The sequence below is a fragment of the Ambystoma mexicanum genome, chromosome 4q, assembly GCF_040938575.1.
Source record: "Ambystoma mexicanum isolate Mex_15411 chromosome 4q, UKY_AmexF1_1, whole genome shotgun sequence".
Taxonomy (NCBI): domain Eukaryota; kingdom Metazoa; phylum Chordata; class Amphibia; order Caudata; family Ambystomatidae; genus Ambystoma; species Ambystoma mexicanum.
In genome coordinates this window covers 1,290,506,478-1,290,518,731 of record NC_090928.1, presented here as the reverse complement: position 1 = coordinate 1,290,518,731, position 12,254 = coordinate 1,290,506,478, and positions in this window count along the sequence as shown.

The following is a 12,254-nucleotide window of genomic DNA, read 5'->3' as shown; positions in this document are numbered from 1 at the left end:
GGGGAACAAATAAGTGCTATAGACACAAAGAAGGGAGGGGGGCACACTATGCACAACTAAAAAAAGAGTGGCAGCAGATGAAGCAATGCCTTAATTCAACTTTAAAGCAAGACACACTAACACAGGCAAAACGCAAGTGGCAGCAAAGTAAAGTCATAATGTAACGGAAATCGGAAACTGCCCACTTACGAATAAGACAGCCTGGTTGCAAGGAGTTTTTTGTCAGTCTAGGCAGGATCATATGTCAGTCCTCAGGGCCGGTGAATTGAATTGGATGTGCAGAGGTGGCATGTTGAGGATGGAAAGAAAGAAAAGGGGGCCCAGCCAGTACAGCCAGACCCGGACAGGAGACTTAGGAGTGGGGCCTTGGAGAGGAGGCCGGCATTTGCCTGCCGGCTTCGTATTGGCCGCTTTAGGTGGAGAACATGTCAGTCTAGAAAAATGGATACCTCTACTTTGTGACCGCAAACGTATTTTGGTGGCCGTGGGCCAACCGTCTCATGCACGATATGACAGAATATAGGTTTTCGAGTTTGCCAATGAACGGCCATTTTGATGTACAAGAATCGCCATTTTGTTTTCTAACCATTGCTCATTGCTTTCTGTTCCTATTGCTTCGCAGTATATTTTCCGCTTACACTGCTCGACTGTAAACCATTGTTGTCTGTATGTAAAAAGGACAAGGCCGCAGGGCCGAGAGGATAACAAGAGTTCGTTGAAACACAAACGTAGGCAGCGCCAGGAAGAATGCCTGGCGCCCTCCCGAATGTAGCCTTGAAGCAGAGCTGCAGGGCATTTAATCATTTCGCAGCCAGTCTCGTTATATGGTAGAATATGTTAGAATAATACAGCTAAACGCTTGAATTATGCTCTTCTTACGGCCCCCCCCTTTTGCTGAGCCCGCTAGTGCGTGTCGGCTCCGAGGACACGAATAGCACCTAATAGATAGCAAGGTCCGGAATGCAACTCTTCCCTCCCGTATGAAGCTCGCTTCCAAGAACAGAAGCGCTGTGTTCTATTCAACAACTGAAAGATGCCTTCGCACTCACAAATTGCAAATTGTTACTAGAATAGATGTTTGAAGGTGTCATAGTTGTTGGAGATGTCCATCATCACACCAAGTTCAAAGAAATCCAATAAAAGGGGGGTGTTAAACATGTCATAGCTGATTGTTTGATATGCATTTTGTATATATCTAACTGATGTACGTAATTCACTCTCTTGCGACCCTCGAGGTCTAGAGATACACGTCGCGGGACGTGAGACCGAGTTGGCCAACTGAGACTTTTGCTTTGCAATAAACCCTAGCTTTGGGAATACAACCTCGTGTCTGGCGTATCTATCGTGTGTGGTGACTCGCCTTGTTTCCATAGACGTCAGGGGCCCCTAGGGGCCCCTTTCAAACAGGCCAATCAAGTAGCAGCATCGATGCTTCAGGTAGTGCTCGGAGGGAGCAATCATAGGGCACCCATGTTTGAAGATGGTCAAATAACATGGAATATGTCCAAATATGAATAAAGAAATGCCCCTGAAGCATGCTCACGTTGATCAGAGATGGGGGAAGATCAGAGCGATTTAAGGCAGTGAGCGCTACTTTTTAGAATCACAAAAAGCGCACCTCGAGCAACGAGTTCTCAACAGAGCCTACCTGTTGAAAAGAGATGGCTGCAGTCCCCAGACCAAAGCAGAGCCTCGTGGTGCTGGGGGAGGCTCAGCGAGGCCCCAGTTGCATCGTTCGGCATCTATGCAGAGTAAGGTTAAAGTTAGGAGACTGGCACAGACAGGCAGAGGGCCTGGTGAGCAACAATTACAGAGGGCCCCAGGTGGGCAGGTCTTGGAGGGGAAGCCTAGAATGCGCAGAGTTGCACAATGATGACCTTTAGGGACAAATGCTTCATTTGTTGGGCCTCCTCGCCAGGTTTTGTTGTCAATGATGGTAATATTCAAGGATCAAGCCTGACGCTAATGTTAGAATTGATAGGGTTCAAGGCAATGGGGAGCGCCCTTACAGGAGGCGATATCATGGGATACTTCCTACAGCATGCATAACCATTGTGTTCATGTCTCTAGTGTTCTTACCTCACAAACGTATACCAAGTTGGCAGCTATACAAGCCCAGAAGAAACCCAAGGTTGGGGAACAGGGCTGGGTGTGCCTCTAGGGTGGCCAACCATCCTGCATTTTGTGGAACTGTCCCAATTTTATGGGCCATGTCCCGTGTCTCGCACACAGCCATCGCAGGACAGGAATAAAGCCTGACCTTTCTCGGTATTGCACCAAAATAACATAAATAAAATGCTGAATGCGCTTTTTCTGTGCATTCGGCATGAAAGAAAATGACTAAGCCCAAAATACTGAACTAGGTGAGCAGCGGTTGTGGGGGTGTCCCCCGCTCACCTAGTTCAGCATTACGGGCTTGAGGGTTTCAGATGTGTCCCTGCATGCATTAAATGTGAAGCGGTGGACAAAAACACAGAATTCTAAAAGCTCGAGATTCAAAACTGTTACTCACTGGTATGGGGAGTGTGTAAAAACAGACTGGTCTTTTTGTGCTGGGTATTTGCTTGAACAGCTCGGGTTGGAGCCTCCACCCGAGCCTCCTCTCTGTGAGGGAAATAAACTCTGTAAACTGATATGACCACCTGCTGAACTGTACCAGGCAAGGGGACCTATCAATCAAAAGAGCGGGGAGAACACACCGCCACGGACCCAGCTGTAAAGAAAAGACAAGAGATGAACATTCTAACAGAATCAACCCTGGCTTCCCCCAAAACCATTACCCTTAATAGAGTACCTGAGTGAGTTCCCCTTTTGCCGTAAAAAAGGACCTGGAGCAACCTATAAAGCAGAAGAGACTTTAGGTACTAGCTAAATGTGAAAACTGCCAGTAAAGACTGGTAGGGGGTGTCTGCACTTCCGCTCTCTATATGGTAGAGGAGAGGCACAGAGGACCCCAGCCAAGATTCTCTATTTGGTAGCAATGGACGAGCAAACAGGGCCTAGCTTCTCAGGAGGTGATGCGGGCTGGTTCTTAAGTACAGTGTAGTCCCCGAACCCCCACAAAGGAATGTCCACACACTGTATTACTGAAAACACAGTCTTTATATAATTAATATTCAAAGGTATGTACACAATCACAATAACGCACTTTGTACCCGGAAGTCAACAATTATAAATATATACAATTCTAAAGTGGTACCACCAATGTTATCAAATCTCATTAAAGTGCATCAACTGTACGGTTAAAATGTCACACAGATCAATAACGAGGAAACCAGCAATAGAGATAGGCAGGAACGTAAGATGGTTGAAACGGTAGTCTTATTTCCTCCTATTAAGGTTTTACCCCCCCAATGTACCTGGTGGAGTACAGTTCTCCGAAGATGCGTCGACCAATCCTTCTTGAGTGGCTCCCTTTAAAGCAGGAGCCACGGATCGTCGAGAGGCGTCGAGGAACTTGGCGTTCGGTGTCGGGGAATCGACGGCCCTTCTTGAGTGCCCTCCCTTTAAGGCAGGAGTCACGGGTCATCGAACGTCCTGCGAACAGGTTGAACTATGGCCGTGAAGTGGCAGCTTCGTTCCTAGCGGTGCTCGTCGACGACAGAGCATTGGCGTCCTGCAAGGAAGAGGCGTGCGGGGCACCTCGGTGACGATAGTTCTGGACCGCAAAGAGATGATGAAGAACTGTGGCCCAGCAAGGGCGCCGAGTCGTCGGCCTCTCTGTGGTCCTTAGGTGGTGGGAAACCCACCGGCGGATGCGCCTCGGCGCGTCGAGGGTCAGGCCTTCTCCAGCAGGATAAAGCAGGCGACGATGCAGACAAGAGCGTCCGATGATCAAATGAAGTTCTTAGGCAAACGGGAGCACGGCGGCTCCGGTCGGCGACGTCGGTCGTCGACAGTGGCGGACAACAGTCCGGGTGCTTCTCTTTGGGATTCCGCGGCAGTCCCTGTCTCGGGTCGGCAGCCTGTCGAAGGTCTGTCTACTAGGGAGCTTTGGCAAAGATCAGCGGTGCACGAGGGACTCGGGAAGAGGGCGCCTTACCAGGTCCTCTGTGGGTCAGTCCTTGGAGACACAGCAGCTTTCAGATTGTGAAGGAGAGCAACAGAACTTCTTCTCGTCCAGCGGGGCTTCAAGGCCAAGCTTCAGTTACTCCAGTTACTCGTCGTAGTGGACTTCAGCTTCTGAACATGATTCCTAGCAGTGAGAGGTCCCCAGATATACTTTTGATCTCCCATTCAATCCGCTGGGTCACACACAAGCATCCAATCACGACTAAGGGCATTCATGCAGGCCGGCAGCCAATCAGGCACACGAGGTATTCAGGCCATTCACTTCTCTCCAGACACTCATAACAAGTTATGTGTATTGGGACAAGTACCGAGCCATTCAACACTCCAAACTGCATTCATACCGGTTTCAGGCAGGGCTGTCTCAGTCATTGTGTCAACCACCAGATACTAGATATCCACAACACAGAATGCATATTCTTCACACACTCTATTCACCCAGGTCCCACCCACAGGAGGTACCCACAACATACATCACTGGGAAGGCTCCAGCTAGTCTGGCCGGGCCTTCACAACAACACCATATATGGCATTTCCACCCAACAGCCAGTCAGGGAGAAGGGACAGAGTCAGGGCTTCCCAGGACTTTGGGAAAACAAGGTAATAGGTAATAGAAAGCAAGAGACCACAGGGGCCATTCTTGTTTTCCATCAGGAATCAACTGATCCCAATGGCAGGGCCGGGGTACCCCCAAAATGGAGGATACACTGCGCACCTGTCAAATTCAGCATGGAGCTGCCACCAGCCCATACCCTGCTCTGCGGGCCACCCACAGGTGCCCAAAAACATACACTAGGGGCACAGGGTTGTACCCCCACCCATGGGTGCCATAAGGGTATCCCACGGGTCCGTACACCAAACCAAAAGAGAGAGAGCTGCACCGCCAGGAGTCCCACATGAACTCCTGCGCGGAAAACACGACAGAACATACAATAAAAAGCAGTAAAGGACAAGGATACGGAGGCCCTGTCCCTCTGATGCATTTCCAGCATCACTGTCGCCCCCCCCCAGACTGAGGTGGAGGGTGCCTAATCTCCCATGGGATAGACACCCTCATCCAGACGGTCAACATGCCTTCTGGAAAAGCCATCTGCATTATCGTGACTCTTCCCTGGTCTGTGCTCTATGGTGAAGTCTAGCCCTTGCAGGCTAATGGACCGCCTGAGCAGTTTTGGATTCTCACCCTTCATCTGCATAAGCCACTTCAGGGGCTTATGATCTGTTTGGACCTTGAAGGTAGACCCCGTAAGGTAGGGCCTAAAACGCCTAAGGCTTCAAACTATACTAAAACATTCCTTTTCAACAGTAGCCCACCTAAGTTCTCTACCCTTGAGTTGTCTACTGATAAATATGATAGGATGTTCCCTCTCTTTGTCATCTAACTGGGAAAAGACAGCTTCAATTCCGGTGTCGCAGGCATCCGTCTGGACGATAAAGGGTCGGCTGTAGTCAGGTGCACACAACACGGGTGCCCTACACAGACTTTCTTTCAAGCCATCAAAGGCCCTCTGACAGTCTTCAGTCCAATTAACTGTCCTAGGCTGTTTGGGCGAAGTCAGAGCTGTCAGTGGTGCAGCTATGGTTCCATAGTCCGCCATGAAATTGTGATAATACCCAGTGAGACCCAAAAAGGCTCTCACCTGAGTTTGAGTAGTGGGAGTCTCCCAGTCCTGTACATCCTGTACCTTACTGGGGAGAGGTTGGATTTGACCCCCTCCTACCTCATGACCAAGATACGTGACTTTCCCCTGCGCTATCTGGCACTTGGTGGCCTTGATAGTGAGGTTAGCCCTTTTCAAGGCCTGCAACACTCTATCTACCCAGATGTGTGAAGTGCTCTTCCCAAGTGGAACTGTAGACAGCAATTCGTCTAAATAAGCCACACAAAAGGCTTCCAGCCCACTGAGAGCATGATTGACCAATCTCTGGAAGGTGGCAGGGGCATTCTTCAACCCAAAAGGCATGACCATAAACTGGTAGAGTCCCTCTGGTGTTGAGAACGCCGTCTTTTCCTTGGCATGGTCTGTCAGAGCTATTTGCCAATAGCCTGAGGTAAGGTCAAAGGTGCTCACAAATTTGGCAGCACCTATGGTGTCCACGAGCTCATCAGCCCTGGGCAATGGGTGCGCATCAGTTTTGGTGACGGCATTGACTTCTCGGTAGTCCACACAGAACCTCCAATCCTTGGTACCTGACTGGGAACTTGCCTTGGGGACAAGGACCACGGGACTGGACCAGGGACTGGTTGAGGGTTCAATAACACCCAGATCCAACATCTTGGCGACCTCAGCCTGGATGTGGTTCTTAACCGTATCTGACATTCGGTAGCTCCTGCCCTTGACAGGCACGCTGACACCAGTGTCAATCTCGTGCTTATACCATGGTGTAAGGCCTGGCGTCAGCGAAAACAGAGAGACATACTGCTGGAGCAAAGTCCTGCAGGCCCTCTGCTGCTCGGTTGTCAAATCTGGAGAGAGATGCACTCCCTCCACTGAGCCATCCTGAGGGTTGCTATGCAGCAAATCAGGAAGGGGCTCACTCTCATCCTCTTCTTGCTCTGAAGCCAACAAGAGACATGAGACTTTGGCTCGCCTGTGGAAAGGCTTGAGCCTATTAACATGGAATACCTGAGGGGCTACCACTGGGACTCCCATGTCAAACAGATAATTGACCTTGCCCATCTTGGAGATTATGCTGAAGGGTCCAGTCCATTTATCTGCCAATGCCCGAGGCTTGGTAGGCTCCATCACGTGGACCTCCTGTCCCAGTGTCCAATCCACTTGCGATGCTTTAAGGTCATGCCAGTATTTGTTCAATTCCTGGCTGGCCTTGAGATTCGCTGTTGCCTGACCCATCATCTGTGTCATCCTCTGTCTGAGGCCTAACACATAGTCCCCCACTTGCTTGGCGGGACCGGGTGGGGTGGCTTCCAAACCTTCTCTGATCAAGGCAAGGGGCCCCCTCATGGGATGTCCAAAGAGTAACTCAAAGGGGTTGAAACCAACACCCTCTTGAGGTCTCTGTAAGCAAACAGCAGGCATGGCAGGAGGAGATCCCATTTCCTCCTTAGGGGCTCTTCCAGAGCACCTAGCATGCCCTTGAGAGTTTTATTAAATCTCTCAACCAGACCATTGGTCTGGGGGTGGTAAGAGGTGGAGAACTTGTAGGTTACCCCACACTCTTTCCACATGGTTTTCATGTAACTAGACATGAAGTTGGATCCTCTGTCAGAGACAACCTCATTGGGGAATCCAACATGGGTGAAAATGCCCAGGAGAGCCCTGGCAACCACCATGGCAGTAACAGTCCGAAGGGGTATAGCATCAGGGTACCTGGTGGCATGATCTACCAAAACCAGGATGAACCGATGTCCACCTGACGTGGGAGGGTCAAGGGGACCGACAATGTTGATGCCCACCCTCTCAAATGGTGTGCCAACCACTGGCAATGGCTGCAGTGGGGCAATGACACTGCCTCCAGTCTTGCCAGACAACTGACAAGTTGGGCAGGTCCTGCAGTGGGACTCCACTTCTACTCCCATCCAGGGCCAGTAGAAATGGGCAGAGAGCCTCTGCTTAGTCTTCTTGGTACCAAGATGACCAGCTAAGGGCATCTCATGCGCCAACTGCAGCAGGAAGGGCCTGTAAACCTGGGGTACCACCAACCTCTTGAGGGCACCAGGTTCAGGCTTAGTGGGCTCACTAACAAGGAGCTCACCCTCCCAATAAATCCAGAATGCCCTAGGCACTTCTCCTTGTGCCTGGGACAGGGCCTGTTTCCTCAGACCCTCGAGAGAGTGACACTCTCTCTGTCCTTTACAGAAGTCTGCCCGGGAGGGTCCCCCTTCAGCTAACAAGCATTGAAGATCGGGATGATCCTCCGGGTTGAGAACCTCTCCCACAGGAGAGTCTTCTGGCTCTTCTCCCACAGGAGTTGAGATGGGGTTTACCACTGGACCCAGCAGGTCCGGAGCATGGATCCCAATGGGTGCTGTAGAAACAGCAGGAAGAGAAGTAGCTCCCTCCACAGAGGTGGCCTTCTTGCTCTTCCTTCGTCTTGCCTTAGGCCGCGCCTTCGGCTGGGGTACCTGACTCACAGCCAGACCCGGTGTCACCTGTGACCGAGTGACCGCAGCAGCAGTCATGGGAAGACCATCCGCGATCAATCCCAACTCTACTAGGTCATTACCTAACAGAATGTTAGCAGGGACATTGTCCTGAACCAGGACAGGAAGCTTTGCTGTCTTGTCTCCAATTACGAGTGTGACTCGGGCAACAGGCGATAATTTGGGAAGCCCACCAGCTAACCTGGTGGTTCTCAGAGGAGCACCTACATAGTCCTCTGGCTTGAGCAGGGTCCTGTCCACCACTGTCATGCTTGCCCCAGTGTCTCTCAAACCAGTAGAAGGCTGGCCATTCAGGAGGACACTTCTCAAAAACCTACGGGTGTTCTTGGCCAGCTGTCTGGGATTAAGGACAGCATATTAACTGGTAACGGCAGCGTGCAGGTGTGGCTTATTCTGATTCAGCGTGGAGGCAGGCAGGCCGCGTGCGGAGAGGAACGATGGAGAGCAGGACTGCATGAACTACAGACGGCCACATTTCGGAAAGAGCAGGAGAGTGCTGATAAGGATCACAGCTTTACGGTCATTGTCTGGGAAGGCCCGTGGGGCTCCCCAGACCAAAGATAAGTACGGGGAAATGCACAGTGATTGCTTACATTGTTGGGAGTGATTTACAGCGGGTCGCATTTTGTCTGGGAAGTCCTGAGGGGCTCCCAGACATAGGATAAGTAGCGGCAAATGTTTTTTGGAATGTTGTACTGAGAAAACGCAGTGTATGCGCTCATGTACTGCTGCGTTGGGCATCCAGGGTGTTCACTCATATACGGTTGTGCTGGGCAAACCTAGTGTGTATCAAGCAATGGTGAATCTGCATCTTTACTGGGTGTCTATGAGTAACAAACTATTTACTGACAAAAGACTCAATATGATACATGGACATTACGTTTACCAAGTTCACCAAATCTTCACTGGTGCAGTAAACTAGTGTAGGGGGGAAATCATTTATGTTATATGTTGCTTTGCTGCCCAGAGGGCCATGTGTCTTGTCTATCATGATGGGAAGTTTTCCTAATGTTTGTTTTCATCATGTTGCTTGCTTATGTGTTTTCGTGTGAACCAACAGGGGTTAGTTCACGTATTAAGGTGTACTAGGTAGGAAGTCAGGTTATTTACGTGGACAGTGTTACATGCTGGACAGAGTAGGGTTCTTTCCTGGTGCTTCCCCTGTCCCATCCAAAGTAGGAGTTCCTTACCCTTTTTCCGGTGTTCCTAAATTCCCCATCCTATCCACAACCTCTCCCCAACCACTCTTCCCCCATTGGCTGCCACGTGGCGACCTGTTTTATATATCAGGCATCTGTGCCAACCACAGTGGGAGGGTCGAGTTCATTCGGCTTCCGTGGTTCGGGGGAGAGTGTCGAGCTCTCTTCCTTTCCTTTAAAGTGTGATTGTGACACTGACACTCTCACTGGGTTTCGCTAAAGTCTCCCCTCTAGCTTTCTCTAGCTGGATTCTCTGACATTCAGTGTCCTGGCTCTTGAGTTCAAGGTCCTTATTTTTGAGTTCCAGATCCCTATTCTTGAGCTCCACTTGTTGAGCCAACTCCTCCTTCCGAAGCATCTATTTCCAACTTGCGATATTCAAAGGCCAATTTCATCCTCAATAACCCAAGCTCCAAGGAATTGCTGGGGTTCGGATTAGAGGCAGCAGGAATGGTGGCATTCCCAGAAACAGATTCAGTAGAAACCCCAGGGGCAGAGTCCTCATTGGTTGCATTCCCCCCCTCATCAAGACTTTCACCATCGGTCTGGTAGTCCACCAGGGCAGCTATCAGCTCCGCCCTAGACTTATCCACAAAGTCTAACTCCCTGGCTTCACAAGCACTCTGGAGAGCCTCTAAGCTCATCCGAGTCAATTTACCATTTGCAATAGACTCCATTGCTTGTAATGCAGTTATTTTGTACACAACCAAACCTTAATTTAATAAAGTGCAGATATTTTGTAAGTGGCCCGGTTATACACTGATTCTTAAAACCATAAGCATCCCACCGCTGCCACCAGTGTAAAGACTGGCAGGGGGTATCTACACTTCCGCTCTCTATATGGTAGAGGAGAGGCACAGAGGACCCCAGCCAAGATTCTCTATTTGGTAGCAATGGACGAGCAATCAAGGCCTAGCTTCTCAGGAGGTGATGCGGGCTGGTTCTTAAGTACAGAGTAGTCCCCGAACCCCCACAAAGGAATGTCCACACACTGTATTACTGAAAACACAATCTTTATATAATTAATATTCAAAGGTATGTACACAATCACAATAACGCACTTTGTACTCGGAAGTCAACAATGATAAATATATACAATTCTAAAGCGGTACCACCAATGTTATCGAATCTCATTAAAGTGCATCAACTGTACGGTTAAAATGTCACACAGATCAATAACGAGGAAACCAGCAATAGAGATAGGCAGGAACGTAAGATGGTTGAAACGGTAGTCTTATTACCTCCTATTAAGGTTTTAGCCCCCCAATGTACTTGGTGGAGTAGAGTTCTCCGAAGATGCGTCGACCAATCCTTCTTGAGTGGCTCCCTTTAAAGCAGGAGCCACGGATCGTCGAGAGGCGTCGAGGAACTCGGCGTTCGGTGTCGGGGAATCGACGGCCCTTCTTGAGTGCCCTCGCTTTAATGCAGGAGTCACGGGTCATCGAACGTCCGACAGCGAACAGGTTGAACTACGGCCGTGAAGTGGCAGCTTCGTTCCTAGCGGTGCTCGTCGACGACAGAGCGTTGGCGTCCTGCAAGGAAGAGGCGTGCGGGGCACCTCGGTGACGATAGTTCTGGACTGCAAAGAGATGATGAAGAACTGTGGCCCAGCAAGGGCGTCGAGTCGTCGGCGTCTCTGTGGTCCTTTGGTGGCGGGAAACTCACCGGCGGATGCTCCTCGGCACGTCAACGGTCGGGCCTTCTCCAGCAGGATAAAGCAGGCGACGATGCAGACAAGAGCGTCTGATGATCAAATGAAGTTCTTAGGCAAACAGGAGCACGGCGGCTCCGGTCGGCGATGGCGGTCGTCGACAGTGGCGGACAACAGTCCGGGTGCTTCTCTTTGGGATTCCGTGGCAGTCCCCGTCTCAGGTAGGGAGCCTGTCGAAGGTCTGTCGACCAGGGAGCTTTGGCAAAGATCAGCGGTGCACGATGGTCCCTCGTAGCTCGGGAAGAGGGCGCCTTACCAGGTCCTCTCTGGGTCAGTCCTTGGAGACACAGCAGCTTTCAGATAGTGAAGGAGAGCAACAGCTTTTCTTCTCATCCAGTGGGGCTTCAAGGTCAAGCTTCAGTTACTCCAGTTACTCGTCGTAGTGGTCTTCAGCTTCTGAACACGATTCCTAGCAGTGAGAGGTCCCCAGATATACTGTTGATCTCCCATTCATTCCGCGGGGTCACACTCAAGCATCCAATCACGACTAAGGGCATTCATGCAGGCAGGCAGCCAATCAGGCACATGAGGAATTCAGGCCATTCACTTCTCTCCAGACACTCACAACAAGTTATGTGTATTGGGACAAGTACAGAGCCATTCAACACTCCAAACTGCATTCATACCGGTTTCGGGCAGGGCTGTCTCAGTTATTGTGTCAACCACCAGATACTAGACATCCACAACACAGAATGCATATTCGTCACACACTCTATTCACCCAGGTCCCACCCACAGGAGGTACCCACAACATACATCACTGGGAAGGCTCCAGCTAGTCTGGCCGGGCCTTCACAACAACACCATATATGGCATTTCCACCCAACAGCCAGTCAGGGGGAAGGGACAGAGTCAGGGCTTACAAGGACTTTGGGAAAACAAGGTAATAGGTAATAGAAAGCAAGAGGCCACAGGGGCTATCTTGTTTTCCATCAGGAATCAACTGATCCCAATGGCAGGGCCGGGGTATCCCCAAAATGGAGGATCCTCCGCGCACCTGTCAAATTCAGCATTGAGCTGCCACCAGCCCATACCCTGCTCTGCGGGCCACCCACAGGTGCCCAAAAACATACACTAGGGGCACAGGGTTGTACCCCCACCCATGGGTGCCATAAGAGTATCCCACGGGTCCGTTCACCAAACCAAAAGAG